General features: G+C 40.0%; 1 protein-coding gene across 1 annotated transcript in view; it reads right to left on the reverse strand.

The window, feature by feature from the left end:
- Nucleotides 1–26,066, reverse strand: part of LOC131974369 (netrin receptor UNC5C-like) — a 204,740-nt gene that overhangs the window by 107,412 nt on the left and 71,262 nt on the right. The window lies entirely within an intron of this gene.

The raw sequence follows: 26,066 nt of genomic DNA on the forward strand, positions 1-26,066 counted from the left end.
TATGACAACTTCCTCCATTTTTTAACTCTTTTGATCAACAGTGCTAATTTACAGGTGAAAGTTCACCAAACTTGAACATGACACTTAAATTTGTACAGCATTGGAGCCAATCCCAGTTGATATTGAGATGGAGTACACCCTGGACAGAATGCCATACTATCACAGAGCTGACTAGAGAGAACCATTCACGCTCTCATTCACACCTACGGGCAATTTAGACTCACCAATTAAACCTAAGCTGCATGTTTTTGGACTGTGGGAGGAAGCCCATGCTGACACCGGGAGAACATGCAAACTCCACAGAGAAGAGCTGCAAACCGGATTTAAACCTGGGCCCTCTTGGTGAGGCCACCAAACTAAACTACCAAACTACTAGCATTAAAGTTAGGGGGGCTAACCCTGAGGCCGCCACAAACTTTATCCTCCTCCTCCATCCTGCCCTCTCTCCTCCACTGTCCTTTCAGTCCGTCTAAACTTCACGGCCACCCGTGGCCTCAATCAAAGGGACACCAAGAATGTTTTGTGACCAGGTTGCCAAGGTCACCAAAACACTGAGGATTACAAGAGCAAGTGGGAAGGTTTTTCTTTCTTTCTGTCCAAACACAATGCACATATATAAGCAGTTCTTGCACCCACACACACACACACACACACACACAGACACAGACATAAATGCACATTTTCTTCTAACTGGTAATTTTCCTCCACTCCATCATCATCCAGTTTCATTAAGACTGTCTAGACCTTTTTCCCTGCGTGTGCTTCTGTGTGTGATTGCCTCACCTGGAGAGTCTGTGAGTCATGGGAACATTTTTAACAACATTTCTGACACAGCTTCAAGGTTTTTATCTCTAATGTGTCATGGCTACAGTCACACATAAACACACACTACAAAAACAAACACACTACACCAAAAAAGCAACAAATAATTGCACAGAGCCTGTGCACACATACACACACATATGCACACGAACACACACACACACACACACACACACACACACACACACACACACACAGTTAGTGTAGTCCTTATCTTGGAGAATTGCAGAGTGCTGTGGGCTATGAGCTAAAAGCAGCTTAGGTAAAACAACAAGACACAAATAGGGGAAAAATGAGTAGGCAGCGTCCCCACTTTGATGTCACAAAGCTGACATTTTTTCTCTTAGTTCTGTAATTAGTTCTCTGAGAGTATGAAAATTGGTAGACATTTTCACAGCATAATTTCATTATCTGTGGGAAATTTTCTCCCACTCTTGGTTATTTATCCAGTGTCACATTCCCCTATTTCTGCGCCAGTCTCTGCCTCACTTACTGCACTGCCTTCCTCTTGCTCCATTTCTATTTCTTGTTGGTTTATGTTTCTCCACCACTCTGCTTTACACCCTCCCACCCCTCCCTCTTGCTTTTCACTTGGCCCCCAACACCCATTCTCACCCTCATCTGTCATTCAGAGAACTCGGGTAAGGGGGAGGGGGGGTTCATTGCTCTGGAGCGACAGTTATAAAATATTGATTGGCACAAGAAACATGATAGCCAGAGAAAAGGGTGGGTGGAGTGCAAAAAAGGGGAGGAATGGAAAGACATTTTCCCATAAAAAAAAAGCTTTGACTCAGAAACGTCAACTACTTTCTTTCTCCTCTGTGCCATCATTTCCCCACATGTTTACCTCTTCCTCCTTCCTCCTAAACCTTCTCCCCTTGCTTCTTCTTCTCTTTATCCCCACTGCTCTCTTCTGATCTCCTGACAGAGTGAATTACTGATCCTAACAACCCAGCCCATAAACGTCTTGCCTGAATGCTGTCATCAGTAATGGATGGCTGTAGCAGAACAATGTCCAGGTTCGATTTATGCCATATAGTAAATATGCACCAGGGGCAAAAAACACATTTATTCCCTCACTCACGCCTATAGGTCTGCCCACTTCAGAAAACCTACAAACTCAACCAATAAATGTCTGTAAATCTGCTAAGAATGATGTCACCAGAAGTGGCCAATCATGTTCCAGTGTCAGTGACGATGTGGGCTGATATATCATATGGATAGAAAGATTGATGGATACATGAAAGGGGGAGGAAAGGACAGAGGTAGAATAGGGGAGGAAAAATATAATAAAAATGGATTACATTATTAAGATTAGTAAACATGGTCTGAAGCAGAAGGCCACTGATAAGGGTAGATTTGGCTTTGGTTGATAAACATGACCCATTATTATGCATGCAGAGAGAACCTTGTCCTGAGCTGTATGCACTGTTGCATTCTGGGTAATGAAGCTTAAAGGTTGGCGACTAGAACGTTTGCCAGATGGGGTCCAGTTTGTTGAAGGCGTTGGACTAAGTGGTAATGTAAAGTGTGATGTGAAAACAAATCCATTTCAAATGATATTCCCTCAAAAGTTTTCATATCAGGCTTTGCCAGCAATTTAAGTTAGTACGTCCTTCTTATTATCAATTAAAATCATGTAATTGTGCATAATCGTATCATGATATATGCTTTCATCATGATATGATTCCATAAATATGATAAATTATCATATCACACTATCCCCCAGCACTATGGATCAAATAATCTCCTATTTTACCAGTGGGGTCAATGCAGAGTTGCTTATGATGTTTTCCTTACTACTTTGATGAAGAGTGAAAGAGTGATATATGTTAGACATGTTAGTCATTACTATGACTTTAATACAAAAAATGTCTCTCTCAAGGTTAAAAGAAATTCTCCACCCTTGAGGCCACTTAACAACAATGCTGATCCCTAACACTGGTAATTTCAAGACTCTGAGGCTGAGAAATTCAGAGGTATGCAACCGTGTCTGTGTCCTGAAGCAAGCCAAACGCAGCCATATAGGGTCAAAATGTGTCATGGGTTAGAGTGTGGGTTTGTGTGTCTGTGTGAGTGTGTGTTAGGGTTTTGTGCTCTTGGTAAGTGGCCTGCGATGGATATCAGTGCAGTAGCCGTGGAAATCATGAGATCATACTCCTTAGCCTCTTATCAGCTAGTTCGAATCAGCAGCAGCTGCGAAAACACATACGCAAACAGAGAGACAGGCACCCACACACACACATACCGTAAATAGACACGCATTTTTAAAACCAGTACCCCTTCACCCCTAATCCTGTCCTGGAACCACTATCAACGACACACACACATACACACGAACAACTAAGAAAACAACTGAGTAACTGGAACGCGCTATGTCTATCTCAGACAGGCCAGAACTCACACATAAAGACGCATAAATCTTACACACAAAGGTGCAAAACATTTGTGTACACTAGAACAAAAAAACAACAACATGGGCTTACATATTTCTCCATTTTCTTGCTATCTCTCTTCCACTCAGAGTCTCTCCTTTCCGTTTCACAAATACACACACATTGTTTTTCGAATACAGGAAAATGCAAATACCCATTCTTGGCGCTGATATTACCCAGAGCTCTTGCCCACAGAAAGTCTGCCCACAATCATCCTCATCCCCGAAAACACACACATACACACACATTCACTCTTTATTATAAACACATTCAACTGAATAGACCTATTAGAATCTTGAAAAGGTTTAGGGAGTTAGGGCCACTGAAGGAGAGGTGGAAAAAGACAGAGCGAGTGAGGGATGATGGGACAGCAGGGAGCTAGTGTATCATTGCTCTGGAATTAGATATATGATGCCGCCCATTTCCCCAAACATGCAGACACTTACACAGAAAAACACACACAAATGTGCAGGCGCAGAAAAGAAACATGCAAACAGAAAGCATGCAAGCAAACAGGAGCATGTCTTCATCCAAGCATGCACTTCTTCACACACATTCAGCATATAAACTATTCATCGTAGCAAACACACATACACACTGTATTAGAAATAGGATAATCTGATCAGCTATTCATTAATACCTCAATGTTTCTCTGTGAACTGCCTGCTGTCTCCTTTCACTAGTGTTTTTCTCTCCAGCTCTTTCATAATTTGCTGATATTATGGCTTTAAGGAAAAAAAACTAATGGATTTCTTAATTCTTTCTTTTGAAATGTTAACACTCCACTGGGGATCCAGTGCTCAAGTGTTTCCTCTTCCACTGTTCAATTATTCACACTTTGAAACAATAGCTATACATACATGTGGGTATGGTTTTGTTTACCAAGTGTTGCCTCAAGATATACCTGTGAGTGACACCTTTTATAGTTATTAAGACATTTAGAATATTATTGTTAGCAGTTTGTTGTGTACAGTACCTCCAGGAATGGCTTTGTTGGGAAGAGCAGCTACTGAGATGAGCCTTCCCAATCTATCTGAATAATAATGGTGTTTTTTTTCCAGGCCTTTACAGGCAATTCTTTCAGCAGCGCATGCCATTGTATTACTGCACTCAAGGAGTTTTGTTTTTTTCTGTGATGCAAGCACAAAAGAACAAATAAAATCACTCATTGGAACAACTTCCATTCAGTCTGTTATGTCAAAGCATCCGGGAAGAGTTTACGGCACCATCGGACACAAAACAGGAAAAAGAAACTGTTCTCACACACTTTTAAACTTGCCATCTTTCTTTCTTTATCCTTTTCAGGTATTCCAATCTGTGTTTTTTCTCTCTTGTTTATCCTGCGTTGTTTTCAGATGATGATTCAGATAAGAGTGATAAACCAAGGACTGGCAAAATTATGCTGGTTCACGAGATGATATAATATACAGTGCCAGGTGTGTGGGGGTGTGTGCATTTCTCAGAGTCAAATCTGTTTATAAGGAAGACATCAAGGGCAGATTAAGTCAGTTCACCTATTTGACATAGCATGACAGGGAATTCTACACCACGTCCTGGAGAGTCAGATCCCTTTTGAAACAAGACACCAGGCGACCACACATCATCTGCATCCATTGGAAATTTAATCAAACTTATCCTCTATCGGCACTTTCATAAAAGCCACATTATTCAAGACACGAGTAGACATGCAAATTGAGAGAACTTAATCACTCCATTAACTTTGTCCAAAGGGATCATTGAATTTACATATATTTGAGTATTAAACTTTAGAGAGACAAAAGTATAGACTAAAAAAGCAGTCTTACACTAAATCAGAACTTAATGAGAAACTATTCTCCCTCCAAAACCAACTCCATATGTTGTTTGTACAGCAGCTTATTACGACCTGTATTTATGTTTGTGATTAGGCAGTGCCTGCTAGTGGCCTTTATGATCGAAGCTAAGGGGAGTGAGGATACAGAGTACCACAGAGTCCACTTCGGGTGGATGGATCACACAAGTGTTTGTGTTGCAGCATTGTTATTTTAACTTCAGTCCGTGGATAGCTATGTCACATTTTATATGTCTATACCCTAACATTGTTTCTCATGTTTGTCTGGAGATGTCGGGTTTTTGGATTGACTCCAAAACAAATGAATATCTCCATTATTTCACATGGGAGAGTTGTCTCTCAAACACTGGGTGGCTAACCATGATGACAGAAATAACCCTGGGAAGATAGAATATAGCATGCGCAGCACCCTCCTTGTCACAGCCAATTATACATCCACTGGGCTTTTATGGGTACACTCGGCAATTCACAATAGCACAAAGTACTTGAAAGCTAGAGTATCTCAATGTGTGAGCAGACTGTGACAGCTGGTTGGCGTCCGCACACTTTCATTGTGTGAGACATGTAAGGCCCCAGATAAAGCCTGGAACTAGATTTATGACCCTGCCGGCAGAGGGGTGACTCCAGCAGGCCACAGCTGGCCACAGTTAAGAAAGAAGCAAAAAGAGACACTGTTTGTAGAATAAAAAAAATAATAGAACTGTGTCCTGGTGGCCTAGTGCTTAAGATGCATACCACATACTGTAATCAAGTCCATGCAGTATAATACATTTCTCATAGTACACATTCTTCTCAGTGAAAGAGGTTTGTGCATTACAAAAAGGGAAAATGGTTGAAGAAAAATATCCAGAAATGAAAAGAGCAAAACCTAGGTGAATAAATAATGCAATATACCCCTTCTTTAGGTATGTTTTACTCCTCAGCATTGTATCAAATTTGATTCCTTTTTACTCTACAGTAGCATTCACATAGAGCAACAATAATGCTATGGATATATTTTTGATCTTCAACATTTTGTACGTGTTAGAGAGGCATCATTGCTTGTTAAAATGCATTCATACATTGACATTGTGCAGTAAAGCCCAGTTAATTCACCATTTGAAAAATGACATTACAGCCACACACACCAAAAGAGACACACTATCGGCTACAGCCACTTACCAGGTATGAATATAAAACTCTCATACACGCACACACACACACACACACACACACACACACACACACAAAAGAGCTGGCTGTGACATGCATATTTTATTTATTCCCAAATTATAATTCTGTAAGCTGCATTGCCTCAAGTTATCAGGTCAGAGCACAGCCAAAGTGCATATTAGTGTGGTGTGTGTATGTGTGTGTGTGTGTGTGTGTGTGTGTGTGTGTGTGTCTCTGTGTGTATCTGTGTGTGTCTCTCTGTGTGTAATGTTGTGTGTGGAAGGAGGATTGTCAATGAGGATGCATTTTTAAGCAGAAATACTGTATATTGATGCACTGGTATACATTTATGCATTTGTATGTGCATGTGTATTATGCAAATTAATGGTGTGCATGTTATTGCCTCCATAGTTGAATATTAAGTGTATTTTGTTCATATGAATATGAGTAAATAAACAGTAGGTGAGTATTTAATGTTCTGTAGCAGCATCCTGGAGGCTATGCCGAGGTCAGTATGAGTATTTCAGGCAATAGCTGCAGTCTCTGATCAATTACTACTTGTGCATGCTTGCACATGTGCCTGCATGCATGTTTATTTCCACTCGGCAATACGATGGGATATACCATGAAATGATAGAAATGCATCCACGGGTAGACATTTGGCAACATTCACCTGCAGGGGCTATTCAGGGCAGGAATCTTGCATCAACTGGTCTAGCGTATCCAACGTGATTTGGGCAGACATGGAGAGTGAAGTTGTAAATGCAGAGCAGGAGGAAGCATCACTATTCACCTTAAAACCTGTTCTTGGGAACCTTAACGCATCAGTTTAAAAAGAAACAAGTTTTGTACTGTTTTGTATCCTTTGTTTTTAACTCAAGTGTCTCATTTGAGGCAGTTTATTTTCAATATTAGTACCGTTAGCAATTTTGGCTGCATTTTTCTGTGCAGCCTTCAATCATATGCTCCATAAATTGGCACGCCTTCATTAAAACTTTTGAGCATCCCTGCTGTATCCTGATATATAGTGTACTATTACCATGATATACAATTAAACATACTGTGAAAAAAGATTTTGTAGTAGTGTAGGCCAGTAGAAGTTAAATTTCTTATAACCTCTTCTTCGTCAATACCAGTCCATGTGCTGAGTGATGTGGGTCTACATCATGCTGTAATTTATGTTTTGAACTTATTCAGTGTGTTTTTTGTGGTTTCTATTCATGCTAGTGACATAGTTGCTCAGCCCACCTCTTTGGTCCAGAGGGAAACACTTCAAAACTTCTGGATGAATTACCGTGAAGATTTTGCAGACATTTATGGTTCCCAGGGGATGAAGCCTACTGACTTCTATGATCCCCTGACTTTTACTAAACAACTCTTTTCAGCAGTCTTTGCTACAAACTCCAGTTAGGCATACTAATTTGCCAAAAATGTCAAGCAGGCAACAACATTACAGAGTTTCTGCAGCACTATATTGAACAGAAAAAACAACACAATAGATTTTACTTAAAAGCTGATGAAGCCAATCAGAAGGATCTCTTTGTATTATCAGGTCAAAAGGCTCCAGAAGATACAAAATATATTAAACAATAAAAAGGAGAGAATGAATAAATACATTTAGCATTAAGAAAACAAAAAGACAACATTTCTTTCCAGCACTTGACTCTCTTCTCTCAATCTTAAACATTGCTTGGTAGGGAGTAAGACTGAAAGTAGCACACTCACAGTTGGACATACATCACACGTATATGCAATTGGGCACAGTCACATTTTAAGGACACGCACAGCCCAGGAGCAGCTGATGAGTGGGTGTTTGCAGGTAGGCAGTGTGAGAGTTTCTATTTTTTTTTTCGGCTGGCTCTGCCAAACGTTACTTGCAACCACAAACGCATACTTCTCACAACTTTATGTGCATCTATGGCTGTCCTGAATGACAACTGCTGCATCTATTGTTAGTTCCTGCGTTATTGCATAGCTTCAATCCCTTCCTCTTTCATTGTCTTTCCTCGTCTGCTCTCTTTTCGATCTTTGTTTTATTGTCTCAATCCTTAAGCATGTCTCCTCACTTCAAGCATCTCTCAGAATGTGATCTTTTCAGCTACTTCTTCACAACACTTTTTTGGAAAGCAGCAACTCAGAAGGAGAGAAAGACAGAGAAAGAAAGAGGGAAGGTAGATAGTATACTGCTCCATATGAAGAACTGGGGAGAATGTACGCCACGTTTGTCCTGAAATGGCTCTTAAGCCGTCGCTTATCTCCGGTGTCTGTGGCGCAAGTCGGCTTAGGTGTACTGATACACCTCACTGGACAACACAGAATGGACCAAAGCAGGGGTTAACATCTGATTCCTCTCTTTCAAGGTTGAACATCAAGCGATGAGGTTTCGGTAACAGTTTTTCATGTGTTTCCTAAATATGGCTTGGTACGTGGGTGGAAGTCTAAATGCCAACCGATCATCCAGTGCGATCACGGTGAGAACCAATCTGTTTCAGTCCTCGTCTATGCTGTGGGTTATAATTCCACCTCCTCCTTCTGAACTAGGTCACTGGTGTGAGGATCAGCAATGGCAGGCCATTTAGGCCAAGTCTCTTCCCTCAACCTCTCTTCAGTCACGCTAGGTGAAAACCAGACTACACCGAACTCAGGAAAAGAAGAATTTGTCATATTAGAGTTTCCACAGCTATACCAACACATATTTTGGTGGCTTTTTTAACCCATCATAAAATATTGCTGCTTCCAAATCATTACAAGTGTAATTAGAAAAACTGTTTCATCACAGTGCCTGTCTGAATCTGAATACTGCAGTAATATTATCAAAAGAAAAGAAATGCATTCACATAGGAGAGAAACAGATAAGGAAACAAGGAGAAAAACACACTGACAGGGGGAAAAATGACAGTCATTTCACAATCACAAAGAACAGTTATCAGCTTTGTAATGCACAAGTCTTACTTTGTATTACACACACAAATGTACACACACCCCACATATCCACATGCAGATGGAATATCTCATTCATATGCATAGTCTTATGTAAGCTTGTGGGGGTACAACTTGTGCGAGTTGCTGTGTAATGTTATCTTCCAGATGGATTTTGTCTCCCTTACCCCAGGCCTGAGGGAAATGCAAGGCTTCGCTTTCATTCATGTTCTACTATCACAGCTCAGCATCGCTATTAATACAAGCAGCCATCGCAGAGCAGTGCATTAGAATATCAAAACATTGGCCGGGAAGGACTTCTATTTTCAGTTAGATAGGATAAATGTTTTTCTGGGTGGTTGACAACTGATAGTATGGCTGGCTGGTTGTGTGTACGTCTGCGCTCTGTGATCCACATCTCACGATCCACCTGGCTCTCTCTGTGTTCACAGTGTGTGTCTGCATATTTTCCACCTGTCAGTATCTCTCTGTGCAGGTCTATCTGTCTTTATGATTACTTTTTTTTTTCTAGCTGCCAAAAAACGTCCCTCAGCTCCTTTTCATCTTGGTCTGTGATGTCTTTCCTGATTCCTGTAGAAAACCTGTTTATATTCATGTTTTCTATGCACCTTTCTCTTCTGTTTTTTTCTGGTCCTTGCAACCAAAGGTGGATCTCATTTCCTGATTTCGTGCCTCCTTGTCTCCTTGCTCCAAAATCCTCTGGCTTGCGATCCGGAAATCGATCCCAGTAACCCCACCTTGAAGGATCTCCCAATTCCTAAAATGCATCTCAAAGAGTAAGGAGGCTTGCCAGAGGAGCTATAAGCGAATATACACCTGTGTATCTTTTGCAGAATTCTATTTTGCACTACTGACGTATTAAAGAGGTAGTGACGTTGTAATTCTAAGTTGTACGACTTGTTTAATATGATCAAACGCACCATCAAAATTTTTGTCCTTCACCTTTTCCTAGGCACAGTTCTAACCGTATTCCATTTCACTTTGATATTACTTTTGTTTTCATGGGTAAATTCAGGCTGCACACAATTTAACCCCTATAATTGTGACATGTTTACGAAGGCAGACGTCTGCTCACATCAGAAAAAAACATTTTCTTGCATTCAGCAATCATGTAATATAGAAAAGATACTAGCTCTCCTCTCCCGTGTAATGGATTAAGATGCAAGAAAAGAAATCTTGTACCACCTGGGAATTGGTATATGCATCTAGTTTCACTCTCTTTTTGCTTTGGAGAAATCGCAACGATTCAGCCGTCCTTTTCCAACATCCCCAATCCACCCAACAACTTTATTATTGATTATCTATTTGGTGAGAGGAAAACTGGTATAACACACACACACACACACACACACACACACACACAATAAAATAATAAAGATGGCCTCAACTCAAATGATAAAGAACAGCTTACAGGCTTATTTCATTTGAAGATTTTTCCCATATTTTGCCTATTTTATTCAGAGCTGAAGATAAAATTGGATCAGGCATTTCACTGCTCATGCCTTTCTCCATCTGGAGGCTCACTGTCTCTTTCTCGCCTTCTTATCCCTCCTCTCTGCCGTCTCTCCTTAACACCCTCATGCTTTCCACGGCACGATTCTGTTTCTCTCCCTCGCAGAGCCAAACTCTCCTTCTCCCCTGCTGTCCGTCTTCCTCTCCTCTTCTCAGTCCTCCACTGCATCCTTTCCCCCCTTCTCTCACTCTCTCTGGCACCTATCCACACTTCCTGCTCTCATCTTCTATCCCCGCTTCTCGCCCTCCCATCTTCACTCCTTCCCCAACACTTCTCCTCCCTGCTTTGCTCTTTGGCATCTTTTCACTCACAGCCCCCTCCAACCTGCTCCTCTCAGCCTTCCTCTCTCCTCCCTCCTTTACCTCTTCATCTTAAACTCTTCTCTTTTTTTTCACCATCTAACTTGCTCTCTATATCCCTCCCTCCCTCCTTGGGTCACTATAAATAGAGCCTCAAGGGGGTTTCATAATGGACTTCTGCCTCTGACCTTATTACAAACACATTACTGACCCTACTTCTCTCTCTCTCTCATGCATACTCTCACACAGTACACAATTGTTTCTCCTCTCTCCTTTATCCCAGTAATGTGTATGTCCTCTTTACTCAAAACTGTGGCTCAACATGGTAAATCTATCTTTCTTTAATGCACACATTCCATCTTTCCCCTATTTGTTCTCCTATTCTTCACCACCATTTTCTGTTCTGTGGGTCTCACATTTTTTCACAATTAATTTGCTCCTTATCTCAACAAAATTAACAACACTTGGGATTTGTTGGTGTATCATTTGTCTTCTCAAGGGTTTATTTTTTCATGAAAGAAAAAAAGAAAAATCTTAATTTGTTTTTGCACTGACGTAAAAACACATCATTAGTGTAGCATTCCTTGAAACTAGTGGCTCTGGTTGCAAGCTAATTAGCTAGCTCACAGCTAGTGTTACCGATTGGGTTTTATGATAAATGCCAGCATTTGGAATCTCGAGTGCCAGGTTGGGGAATTTTGGTCTGCCATGGTGGAGCCAGAGGAGGAGGAAAGTACTGATGTCCAAATGTCAAGCTACTCCTTTGACACCATCTCTGTTGTCTTGGCCCTCTTTTTGCCTGATCCTCTGCTGCCAGAGCCCTAATTAACTTTTATCTTGGGTCTGCTACCCTCACAAGCACTACTCTCTGAAATGAGCTGCGCTCAAGCTTGTGGGAACTAGAGCAGTGGTTTCTGGGCAGTGGTGCAACAACCTCAAGAGTGAGGCTGTTTGTGTATGTGAGAGGGGAGAGAGAGAGAGGGAGAGAGAGAGAGAGAGAGAGAGAGAGAGAGAGAGAGAGAGAGGGACGGAGGGAGAGGGAGAGAGAGAGAGAGAGAGAGAGAGAGAGAGAGAGAGAGAGAGAGCGAGAGGGAGAGAAAGAGGAGAGAGACCGCAGGAGAGAAACAGCCTTATTTTATTTTCAGTCTTATTTTGGTCAAATCCAGAGCCTTTATAAATTTCACAATAGGCTGTGAATGGGTTTCATCTGCCTCTGGGGCGAAAAACATTCCCATCCCATAAGAAACTGAATCACTGATAAATTCAAGTGACAAAAAAATCAAAGTGGGCCTAAATGAAGCCTGTCATGGGGGTTTTCACAGGCGATGTCTCAGCCAGAGCTCAACGGGACCTGAGAGTTTTGACATATTTGGGCCAAGTTCAGACCTACAACCTAAATATTACTATGACACATTAAATGTCACAATTGAGTATGATTTCAGTAGTTAATTTACAATTACACTGCACTGATTACACTGACATTCTTCTTGCTCCTTTCATCTTACATAAATGCACTTCAGTTCTGCACTTCAGCAGGTTACGACTTGCAGGCTAGTTAACTTTGAATGTGTTCCGGATGGTTAGTCATTGGGAATGTAAACACTTTGTTAGTAAGGTTGTCAAGATACCAGAATTTCAAACTTTGATCAAATACTAGTTCAGAAACATTATACTCAGTACTTCTTTTGATAGCGCAAGATTTTTAAAAAACATGTTTTAATTAAGTTACACATACCAAGGAAACCCTCATTTGCACAAATAAACTACAAAGGTTTGATGTGGAAACAATTTTCTTTAGTTTTGGACAAAAAATGTTGTCGTCTGGGCTCAGTCATGAATATATTTTCTTCGAAAAGAGGCTAAAACTGTATTTCTCAAAGTCTAATCTAATATATATATTTTATCTTTCGCAATAGCAACTACATGAGTAAGATCAAAGAATCTTCATACATGATTCAACACATGTCAACTGTGTTGACAGTGTATTTGCTATTCATAGCAAGCACTTTTGCGTGAACATTAAAAATGTATTTCTTACATATAGTTAAGTCTAAGATGGTTTAAACATTAACCTCAACATGCACTCTCGTGTTTCTGGTGCTATAAACAGTCTCATGAACATAAACATGTAGTTCCTGGCACAGCAGTGTGTACAGTACGTGGAAGTGTCCTAGTTGTTCACTCACACTTAAATTAAACACAACCTCCAATTCATGGGCTCCCCCAGAGAAATACATCGACTCATGTTGGTGTGGGAAAACACACACAGTGTAGGAGAGCCTGAGCTGCTCTGTTGTGTCACTGGTTTGTTGACTGGTGGTTGATTGCTAACCATTTTGACATGTGGCCCAGATGCAACCCATTGATGCTGGTGAGCGCACAAACAATGGTGAGGCTCCAAGGCACGGGTATACAGTTCAAAGCTGTGACAGACTTCACAAGCTCAAATGGCAGCCGGCAGTGAGACTACAAAATGTTTTTAAAGGAGCAAGGGGAATAATGAGTAACTTCTGCCGGTAAAGTCTTACCTCCTTGCAGAGATATCTTGACTTTATTCTGAAATACTTCTCCTTTTTATCTTCCCTGAGCACTTGGGGCAGTAGAGCCGTGTCATGAGTGGCGGGACCATTCTTAAAAAGGAGAGGAGTTTAAGCCCTGTGGCTCCTTGGTTTTTACACTTCTCAGTAATGGCTGCTCTATGGCGGAAGCTCTCTGTGATGTCCTTTTGGACATTGACAGATCAAAAGACAACATTTCGGTGCTTTAACTCAATTATTTTGGAGAAACCAAAAAATCCTAGCTGTGAGAGTGAAATATTAATAAAAAGGAATGTCCATCAAAGGGTTATTGAAAGAGCAAAGGGAGGAACACTGAAGTCATTCAGAACAACTTGTTTCAGCCTTAAGATAGTTAGGAAGCAGTTATAGGGGACATGGATTATCTCTCTCGAATAGGGCTATCTAGGAATAACCCACTACCAAGTAGTATTGAAATTATTGGTACTGATATCACACAATTTTTAAACAATGCCCTGTCCTACTCACAGTGTCTCTCCCAATTCAATTGAATTTCATTTAAACCACTCTTACCACACTATAAGCCATCCCACCTAAAAACAAAAGATTACCTCCTGTTTTACCATAAAAGAGACAGCACAGCAGTAACCACAAGTAAATATAAAGGTCATGACTTCCAGTGGTGAAAAGGCTAAGGAGTACAGAAAACAGTCCATCACTGAAGATTAGGGAAACTACTGTGGTGGAAACATGGCTAGAGGTTGTGAGTTCAATCTTAGGTGATTCAATTTTAAGATTCATTTTCATGATTCATTTCCATTTCAGGCTATCCTGAAACACAATTTAATTCCATTTAACACAGAGTCACTGTGCGGTTAATTATGTATTTACAAATCGCATATTAGCCGGTCAGAAAATAGATCACAGCAAAGTATAAAGTTCAGACTGAGTTCATATGGAAAGGAGTTAACTGTATGCGTCATTAATTTTTACTTAAGGTTAAGAGTTCAAATGTGGAAACAGTGAAGTGGATTTAATTTCTTAAAACAGGGCTGCACGGAACACTGTATGGTTTTATAGATGAAAAAAATGTCAATAACACAATGACGTATTAGAGGATATGAGTTATTTTCCTTTATAAGCTTTTTGAATATGCTGCTTTCATTAGACATTCAACGACCGCATGTAAACAAGATCAAGATCAAATAAAGAATTGCTAAGTGCACTGCTTGTTGTTCCTTTGCATCCTGCTGGGTTTTGCATTTACATTACCAGTATACATATAAAAGGCCATCAGAAAGTATCGAGACGCCAGGAAACAGGCACACGGCTGAGTAATTCAGAGGGTTAGAAGTTCAAATCCTCAAGTGAACAAGTGACTGAGTCACTCTGTTTATATGTGGCTGAGTGTAGGGAAAAAAAAGATGTATGGATATGTTGATAGGCTGGAAGCTGAAGTTGCCTCAGGGCTACCAGTGCTGCATGACTGGGTCTTTTCAGTGAGGCCCCACACAAAGAAGGGCAGTGAACGGGGGAAATAACAAGAGGTTAGTTAGTTAACTGGGGTCACAAGGTCAAAGGTGATGAGGCTTTTAAGTGTGTGTATATTTCTGGGAACGTGTGTGTGCGTGTGTGTGTGTGTGTGTGTGTGTGTGTGTAGGTGAGTGATGTTAAGTCTGCATGTGTATGCTGTGTGAGTGAGCCATAAAGAAGATGTGCTGTATGATGAAAGAGCCTCTGTGCAGGTGGACGCTGAGGTCACAAGTTGAAATGTTGTTGGGGGGGCAACAGAGAAGATTCACTGCATGACTGGATCTGTTTGCAGTAGGTTGCCCTGTCAGAGAGCTGATGAATGGGTTTTAAGTGATTCAGGCTTGTAAGCTCAGAGGTAATGGACTACAGCTGAGTGAGCCAATACTATTGTTTTCAGAGCGCTGGCATGTGGAAATTATATGGTTGTAGATGGCAACGTTCTGACCAATATGAATACATCAATCAAACATCATATGTGTTGAAATGATATGAACTTTAGTTATGAAGTGAAATAATTGCCATGTTTAAGAGTGTAGAGTTTTACTGAACCCTTTAAAACTTTTACAAGTTAACTGTAGCTTTGTAGATGTAATGTATTTTTGTTACAGGCACTCAACACAGTGGAAAGGTAGTTGCACTTGCTGAATTTGGGCTTGGAAATCAATGAATACTTTAACATCCACACTAATATTCCACTATTATTGCATTTTATTATTTCAAATGTAACATTTTCAGATTAAAACATGTGGAGTATGTTGACATTATTTAGGTTTTGGAAGCCTTCTTTGGACATGAATACAGCGTATTTGGAATATATAAATATATATATATATATATAATTATATATAATATATATGAACTTAGGGTTTAGACTGTGAAACTCCATCTCTTGCCTGGTAATTGTTAGTTCTGTTGCTATGGATTTTGAACTGGTTAACAGTTTGCAAGGCTGTGGTAGAGATGCATGCCCAACAGTTCCCATTTCCCGTCTAAAGGAGAACCACACCTACCTTAAAACATTGTGAAAATGGCAAATAAAAAAAATGTACAGAAAATTAGTAAAAGACAATGCAATGAATGCATGTTTCCATCCACTCCTATCAGGCAATATTGAGATAAACAGCTTGTGGTGCTAATTCTCCTGCCTGTACCATTTATGTTAGTTTCATGTAGTAATTTGAGGAATATAGTCTTCTTATAGCTCCATGCATATGATATATTTGTCTGTCACTACTGTAGTGTCTTTAGTGAAACGGAAGCTTGAGTGGTCATTTGCTGCACCAAAGACTATAGATAAGTTGATCATGATAAAACTACAGTTAATATATTGAAGAATTAATTGCTGAGGACACAGCTTTCATTGCCGTGAAGTTCCACATTTAAAGGTTAAAGTGAATGGAATTAAAGGGGATTAAATAAGATCTTTTGCATATACAGGATGGCATTTTGTGAAATGAAAAGATATCCACTCAGAAAGCTTATGCAAACTGTTTTGAACCAATGCTGTAATTTGAGTTAGATCACTTTTCTAAAGCCAGAGAACAAAGACTTGTTCTTGTTATATCAGGTGTCTCGGAAGGCCACAGTGTGCTTGTCAGAGTGCAGCGATATGGTGACATATTTTCTTAGCCACAATCCTGGGTCATTTTAACAAGACAATATTTTAACCCCCCTCTTCTGGATTACTCTCTCCCTCTCTCGCCCTTTCCAGGACACACACACCAAAAACAAGGATACATATAATCAGTTTCCATTATATATATGGTCTATGTGCGTGTGTCATGTCTCAGTGTTAGCAAGGAGAAAAGAAGAAAGAGTAGGAGGATGAAAAAAAAAGGAATGAAAGGTGGCAGAGAGAGCCGAAAAAGAGAACAAAGGAATGTGTAGCTCAGGAAAAAAAGTGTGAGACTGTATGTGATCTTGAGTCCTTGGAGATGCTCTTTTGCTTTTTTCTCTGTCGCTTTTTTCATGGCCATTGATCTCTGTGCTCACTTGGACAATCAGGTATTCTGTGCGACCACTTTTCTCTCTGCACTTAAAACAAATGACTTCACAAAAGAATAGAACCAAAGAGAGCAATGCCATGATTGAAGTTTCTATTATAAAAAGTCCTGAACTATTGGTAATCTGCCTCTTAGACTGGAGAATATGTTCCAATCAAACACAAATGTTGGCAGAAAAATCTATTCAAAAACAAGTTAAAAACAAATTAATACTGACAAAAGGTGCTGAATGACTTTTGTGTGCCATCTTGATCACTGTTGCTCAAGTGCCTGCAGCGTTAGAGTGTTGCCAAATGAAAGCTTCAAGACCTTGATGAAAAACGTTTATTTAAAAAAAAAAAAAAATCAGTGCTGTAATTATTTACAGAAGATCTGTGTCAGAGATATGAAAGTCTCCTGAAGAGAAATATGACAAATGATGATCAAGGATGAAAAACAATATCAGATAGCTGTGCGACAGTGTGAAGGTATGGAAGCCCTGAAAGGCAAGGTGAAATTATTAATTATTTTTGGGCATTGTTGGCTAAAAGTTTATCTTGTACGTACAAGATAAACTTAGGTTTTGGCCAGAAAAACTTTGAGGCTTAATTAGGCTGTTTTGAGGGAAGTGCCTGACGCATGATACAAAGGGAAGTAAAAGTTCAGCAAAATGCAGCAAACACAAAATGTTTTACCTTGTTAGTTAACGACAAATGTCTGTAAAACATAATGGGACTGTGCTTAGGTGCCAACTTGGGTTAAACAGTGTAGATATAAGGTCTGATGGAATCATATAGTGAAGATACTGTGTATTCACAAGATACTATCTCGTATGTGCAAGATAAACCGGCCAACTTGGCCAACAACACCCGGAAAAAAAACATGTTTTCACCTTACCTTTCAGTGCTTCCGTATGAAGGTGCCTGTATGGGGACATTTCTTCATGCATGTGGCTTGAAAGTAGCGTTGCCTGAGCTTTAGAGGAACCCACTCCCCTGATCACCTGCTAGATATACTGTTGTTTACTTAATCATTTGAGCCCAAATACACTGACATCTATTTTCTTTGCCCATTGGAATTCTAGTATTGACAAGAAAATAAGAGTTACAGTGGTAAAAATTACACTTCAGCAACAATAGATAAGAGGTGAAATTTGTGTGTATAGTATAGATCATCCATCCATCCGTTTTCATCCGCTTATACGGGGCAGGGTCGCAGGGAGAAAAGATCATGCTATATGTAATAATATATGTCTTCACCCTACATGCACATTATGTGCATGGGTAGATGTGATATTTAAACTTCAGATTAACAGAATTTGGAACACCAAGCTGGATTTTTACTGAATGTAATCATAAATATGTGGTTAAGTGGAGCTAGTTAACTGCATGAACTTCTCATGTGAAAGGCAATGAGCCAGAGACAGCAGAGTGCTAGGTGTGGGCCAAATGGGGGGAAATATAATGATGTATTTTACTTTGATGCTTGAAGGGAAATTATATTTACACGAAGTCAGAGCCCTAGTTTAGCTACAGAGTAGCACTCCTGGGGAGGGATTTAGTGTCTCTCAAATCACAACAACAGGGGCGTGTCAGGTTATCCTTGAATTCAGTAGAAGTCAATGCCACTGTGCCTCACCCTGCTATCCCAAAACCCCCGCAGTTAAACAGCAGCGGTTTGGGGGCAAACATTGTTAAAACAAAAACATGTCCTTGTTAAAATGTTCTGAGTTATTTTCTTTTTTCTGAAAAAGTTATTGTTTGCAGTGTTCACATCATCCCATCTAGTATCCCAAGCTCTGGTGCCTTGCTAGGCAGCTCTGAAACAGCAGGAAAGATGGGAATGAGGCAGAAATAAGGTTGTGAGGTTGAAAAAAAAAGAGGATAAGATGATGACAGACAGAGGAGGGATAAGCCCTGGCTGGTGTACATTAGTAGGGAAACACCTTCATTACTTCAGTCTTTTTCACGACCCCATGTGGTTTTTGGCCTCTTTCACTCTCTAGTTCTGCCCCATTCTCTCTCAGTCTATTTCTCGCCTCCGCCAGTACAAAGACAAAAATATACACCATCAAATGAGGTGTGCACACTTGCACACACACATACACACTGAGAGACTGTGGTGGAATCAGCATGTGCTTTAGACTGGTGTGATTAATGGCATTCTGTGCACCAGTGAGCAGATGAACCAGAAAACAGCACAAACATTATCATAACCTGAAAGACCTAATTACTGCAGTGAACATCTGACAGACGTGTGTGTGTGTGTGTGTGTGTGTGTGTGTGTGTTTGTGTGTGTGTGTATCTGAGCGTGTGCTTATGATTGTGTGCGTGTGTGTGTATTGGGGAGAGGGTGATTGGGGGGCAGTGACGATACAAGATTTATGACCCTGCTGTGGAATGTGGTTCTGTGTCCCTTTCATCCCTTTTGTGTCTTTCACCATTTGGGTGCAAATTAGGAATATGATAATGACCATATTATATATTATAATAAGTGTGTGCCCACTTGGGGATGTGTGTACACATAGTGGGCATCAGTCTTCTCCGATCAGCTGAAGAAGAAGTCCTTTCAAAACACAGTGCTGAGCATCAACAACAGAACAACAGGAACCTCCTGTATGGTAATGTGGCACAGCAAAATGCAAAAACAGACACAGACCTCAACCACTATGCTCTTCACTGGTGAGGGTGTGGTTCAAAGGTGGCCAACCAAACCCAGTGTAGTAGGTGACCAGAAAACTAAGCTAATATATAATGTGTTGTGGACTGGCTGCTGGTGTGATAACACCATACAAACATCTTATATAATAATAAAAAATAACCACTGTTGGCCTGAATACGCACAATTACAAAAACAAAGTTTATGTCCTCTTTTGTAACAAGAGACTAAATTGGCTGATTAAGTTGAAACTTCCAGGGTTGAAAAATTAAGCTAAAAATTGCAGTTCCTTGCCCGGCCACTTGAGGCTGGCTCCAAAAGTCAGTCAGTCCCAAGCGGCAACCTCCGGGTCTGAGCAGTGAGGCAAACCAGGAAGTGCCTTAAGCCGCATTTTACCGAAAATTCCAACAGGGCGCGCTGACGAAGGCTGCAGAAACATTTGGGTCCATCCATTTCAATACAAAATGAGAAAACTTCTCACTTGATTACTTACCTCATAATTTTTTATGAGGACAACACTATGGTCTCAATCTCTAGTAATAAAGACAAGACAATTTTATGTCAATTGTGTAAATAATGGTCCAATTTAGAAGAAAATAGAAGATAAAGAATCATATGATTTGGGGGGTGGCTACCTTTGATTGACAGGTCACTAACAAGGCGAGCCGTCGGCATTGTGTCAATAAAGTATATAAAAAAATAAAATAAGGACGTTTACCGATTTCATCTCATAACTTTGACCCTTTCACACTGTGTTTTCACTTAATTACATTTTTTTTGGACATTTTGTTCATTAAAAATGTCCTGTATGGACATATAAAAATGTCCAGCATTTGGTTGTAGTAATAGACACTCCTAGGAGTGTAACACCGAACTTGATGCCTCAAACGGGCGGTCCACAAACCAATGGATGACGTCACGGTGACTACCTCCATTATTTATACAGTCTATGGTCAGTGCACATAGCCCCCTATGTTAAAATACCAGCTTTACAGTAGAGATAAACATGTTGACAGTAAAAAAAAGCTATTTTGGTCTCTATAGCCAATTCCCCCCTTTATGCAAATGTAAAATGGCTGCATTTCTTTACAACTCAAACTTTTAAATTATAAAGTTATGCATAGTTAAGGGCATCCCTGAATGACAGGCGGGTGCTGCCACATGGGTGGAGATCCTATGATACAAGACAAACTCACCAAAATGTCTGCTGACCCAATTTTTCCAATTTTCCCCCCTTGTGGTATGCAGATTAAAGCTGGACCAATTAATAACCTGCACATTTTAAACGTTTTTTTATATGTATATGTATTTCAGCAGCCGTCAAAGGTCAAGTTTTGGGAGGCCTCTAATGCAGTCATTCTCCTCTGATTTGCAAAGGTTTCAAGATGTGTGACGCTAAAACCACCACCATCAGACTTAAAGTGAATGCCATTTAATCCGTGGAAATCAGAGCATTAACATTTATATTCATTGGGAACCATTTTCTAACAAAAGAAGAAAACTCTAGAGTCCTTTGCTGCTCTGTAAATGCTCTATTTATATGCTGGAATCTGAAAAAATGATAATCTAGGTTAAAAGAAAAGACACTAGATATTTTGATATTCAGGATTCTTGGCTTCTTACTTATTGTACAGTCCTGAAAATTACATGGGGAGCAGCCAGCGTCCTATGGGAAGGAGAGAACATTTTCAATTGTGACCAATTTAAAGCCAGCTATTTATTCTGGTCTATCATAGTGCAGAGTAATGGATGACACTGGATAAGATACTGTACTGGATCAGCATCAAGAGCTTCACAAGACATTAGGTTATGGCTGTCTGTTCCTCTCTTCTTCTCGCCTTTCTCCCTTTTGCGCTCTCTGTCATTCTCACACCATTTCTTTAACTAAATCCGCCCTCAGGTCCCTGGACACCAGAGCAGAACAGAGGGGAGGAGAGAGGGTGGCACAGATGAGAGAGAAATAGACAGCGAGGCCGATCACAGAGCCAAAAGGAAAGAAAGAGTGCTGAATGAGGATGAGGAACAGGGATATATACAGTGATTGAGAGTTTGAAAATAGGCTGACAAAAGAGGTAAAAAGAATAGTATAAGAGTATAAGACAGATGCAAAAACAGTGAATGCCAAAGAGATGAGAGAGAATGAATTATGGGAAAACACCACTTTGAAAACCTCTTATTATTTATTATTATAAAGTAAATTCCACAGTGTTATTCTGTTTATGTTTTTCAGCTTTTAAAGAGAATAGAACAGAAAGAAGAAAAACACAAATTCACTTATTATTTTGTGTCTGCAATATTGAGGATAAGCTTTGCCTACAGATGTACAGTTTTACAGTGGATGAGCTCATACACGAGTGCAAACACAAATTAAAAGACATCCAGAGGACAAACAAACTTCTGTTTTTGTCTCAAAAAGTGTGACGCATATTGCCAGAAAGAGCCACACAGAAAGACAAATAAGGACACATTCAGAGCATCTACGTTACCAAATAGGAATTAGTTGTGACTAAGTCACTGCATCAGTCTGAATGTTTCAACACAGCACTGAGTTACTGAGAGAAAAGGGCAGATAAACAAGTGATTTACTTTGATAAAAAAAAGTAAAACATTCCTATAGTTTAAAAGTCAAGTCAGTCCTGCAGCAAAGAAATGTCTTCTCAAGTGGATATTCAGAATGTAATTTATTTTCAGCAAAAATAGTTGACACAAAAAGAACAACATTAATAACCCGATTGGTTCTGTTTGGATTATTATTGTTCTATAATGAACACAACCCAGTTGTCAGCATCTGCCTTGGCAAAGTATGCTCTACTTGTGTCTCGCCAATAAAGCAACCATCAATTTGAGCTGAAGGCTATTGAACTGATAAAGCAGAAGAGTTGAATAGCAATAGAGAAAAAAAGTCTGTAAAATGCAGAGGAGAGGCAATCTGAATAAAACATATTGCCAAGGATACAGAGGGGAAAAATACTAAAAGTTGAACACTGAACATTTAATCAAGAATCACAGGACCAATGTTAAAGTGAGCACCAACAGTGACTCTATTATTTCTTTATTTAATAAAATCTTTGGATCATATCGGTTTTATTTGATTAAATTCTTGCAAAAACAATTTAATGAGATTTGATAAGAAGCCTCATTGTTTACTTGGATCTCGCATGCATGCCCTACGATATTTATTAAAACAGCTTTGTAGCACATGAAATGTGATGACAGTCTACAGAAGTGAAAACCACATGGTAATTTGAAACCCAAGGTCACAGATCAACAGTCTGCTCAGTTTGGTAATGAAATATACTGTTTACTGTAATTCAAAGAGCTCTATTATCTGCCGTCCTTCTGTAGGCAGTAATAAGAAGTTAGGAGAACAAAGCCAAACACAGAATCAAAGCTCTGGCATAAGGCTGAAAGAACACAAATACATGAGTTCTGTTAAAATAGTGATCTGTAATCATTTTAACACAACAAACCTTGTAGAAATATACAATATTATAATGTTGCCTTAGTGAACTTAAGCACACAGACATCAAAAGGAGTGTTTATTGAGACCCCTCCCCTGCATGTACACCTTGTTAAGGTTTTTGGTATGCTAAGACCCCGAGGGTTTCCACACACGTTTGATGTCTGGGATGAGATGCAAAATGAGATGCTGTTTAACAAACAGTCTGCAATGAGCAAGTGTTTATGGAACAAAAAAAGTACAAACATTAAGAGAGATAGTTGCAGGCGACCATACAGGGATGCAGGCTCAAATCTACTGTGCATGAACTCAGTATCCTTAGAAAGATAAACCTATTAATTATATATCCACACATCACAGTTAGATGGAACGAGAATATCATTTTAAAACTGTCCATGTTTCTTATGGCAATATAATGTACTGTGACTTGGCTGTTGCTCATAGTCTAGAAGCTTGTCCTTATTAATGATTCCTCAGTGGAGTAATGTGAGCTGCTAATGCCTTGGTCCATGCACAAATGGGGTCACCATCATAGCTGAAAAGTATATCCTGTAGAGGTACCTTGTTTTCATGTAGTATATCACACATTTTATATTTAGATATATGTACTGTGTTCCTCCAGAATTATATGTAGTATGATAGAAGCCATGTCCATAAAGAACACATTTGTGTGTCCATTCAGGAAACATCATTTTGACGGGGTAACAGATTTCGACACAACACCTGTATTTTGAAGTTTACAGGTAAATATCGTTGTTTCTCCCGCTGTCCTAGTCATTCTCTGTAAAGTCGAGCCGCTTACGCACGTTCTTCTGGGCTTTTTAGTATTTTAGACATTAAATCCTGCTTAAAATGAACATTCAGCGTGCTGTTCATTGTTTGTTTACATCAGAGTACTTCCAATATGGCTGACATCCGGGTAACTGACTACAATGCACTGTGTAAAACACTCTTAAAAGTGGCGGTCAGAGCTGCTCTGATTTCTTTTTTGAATAAAAGCCTCCTTCAAATAATAGCCTGCCCCTATTATTAGCCGGGTCCCAAACTGATTTTTTATTAATAGAAGCCACGGCTACTATTTGAGGAAATACGGTATAAGTGTGCTACTTTTAGAATGCTCCAAGGTACCTTGAGCCACAAAAACACTCATTTTGACAAACACTCAGATTTGTCGTTGTGAATTGGTCTATTCTGTCGTTTAGGTTGGAGATCTTGTTGTTTTTAGTTTAACCTGGCCATTTGATGTGACTTTATAAAGTTATTAACTGGTGCAGGTGTAGCAGCAAGCTACTTTGCTCCAAAAATACAAAAATAACATATATTTTGTATATTGTCCCTGTACCGTACACTCCAGTATTAACAGTTGATTATGTTGGTTATGTTAAAGTAAGTAATGAATGAAGTTCACATACTGGCTGTCTGGCTATGCTGCTTGAACCTAAATGTTACTGATTCAGACAGGGTAACAGAAACAATTCAAATTGGAGCTGAGAGGTGTGTTTAGGCAGTGAGCCAGGTAGTTAGGAAGGAAGGAAACAGGATGTGAGGACTGCAGATGTGTGTCTTTGTGTGAATGTGTGTGTGCAGCATGAGGTGTCAACATTGGAAAGAGAGAGAGGGGAGAGGAGAGAGAGAAAATGGAAAAAAGGATGATAAGGAGAGATATTTCACATTATTAGAAGGGTTATGGCCTCAGCACAGGGTCAGTTGTGTATATGTTGTTGTATAACCCTTGTGTGCTGCATTTGATAACCTCAAGGTGACCAGGTTTCTCCTGGGGTTCGTAGGAAAACCACAAAGCTGCAAAGCTGCCTGCCCTGTTTGGCTGACTAGCTTGCTGTTAGCCTGGCTAGCTCACAGTTTGGCTACTTAATTCACAGAGCTTAGATTACAGACCACATAAATACCCCAGTGAAATGCACCATAATATAGTCAACAATTGCTTAGTGAACTGCCAACATTCTCTTCCAGGCGACCAAAAGTAGAGGAAGAGAGAGAGGGAGAGGAGGCATGTAGGGAGATGAGGTGAGGTGAGGTGAGTTTTCAGGGACTTAAACCAAAATGTGACAGCCAGAAAAGAAAGTGAGTAAATAAAAGGGACTGTGGAGGGGGAAAAAAGCAATGGAGTGCATAGGATAGAGAGGAGACAAGAAGAGATTAGGAGGCCAGGGAGAAGAGGATGAGTAGGTGATGGGTTAGAGTAATGAAAGAAAAAAAAAGGTGAGAGACAGCAGAGAGGAAGGGAGGATGGAAAGGCGAGAGAGCTGGCACAGGAGAGGCAGCTGTAATTTACATATGCTAATTAAACTTCTGTTTGGGTCACTTGCTCTTCATGTCAGGGCTCCCTTCACACCTTCTGTCTGTCCTCACAGACACTTTCTTTGTCTGTCTGTGCTTCTACCGCCTTCCTCTCTTCCCCGTATTATTTTCAGTGTATGAATTTGTCTCTTTGATTCTTTTTCGTTTGAAAAAAAAGGAACCTTCCTCCACCTCCCTCTCTTTGTCTCACCTTTTCCTATAATCATACATCTCCCCCGCTGTGCACCTCATCCTAATGCTGCCCTTCCTCGTGATCCGTCTTCACTTCCTCATCTCCCCCACAATTTTCAGTTTTATCCCCACTTGCCCTTTTGTGCCTTTTACTTCTTTCCATCCTCTTTTGTCTCTTATCCTCATACTTCTATATCTCTCTGTAATGATGTCAAATCGACTCTACCAACTTTCACCTTATCCTTGCATCCACCCACGTTTTTTTTCTTCACTCTCTGTAAAGAGTGTACATCATCATCATAATAAGCTAGCTTCTTTCTCTTTCCTTGTTTCAAGTCTATGCCCTGTTTTCTTTATTTCTTAAAGCATAGATACATTCAGGTCTTTCTTTAGTTTTGTAAAATAATATTCAACACCTTCTGTTCTTCCTGTCCT

The sequence above is a fragment of the Centropristis striata genome, chromosome 7 (assembly GCF_030273125.1).
Source record: "Centropristis striata isolate RG_2023a ecotype Rhode Island chromosome 7, C.striata_1.0, whole genome shotgun sequence".
Lineage (NCBI taxonomy): Eukaryota > Metazoa > Chordata > Actinopteri > Perciformes > Serranidae > Centropristis > Centropristis striata.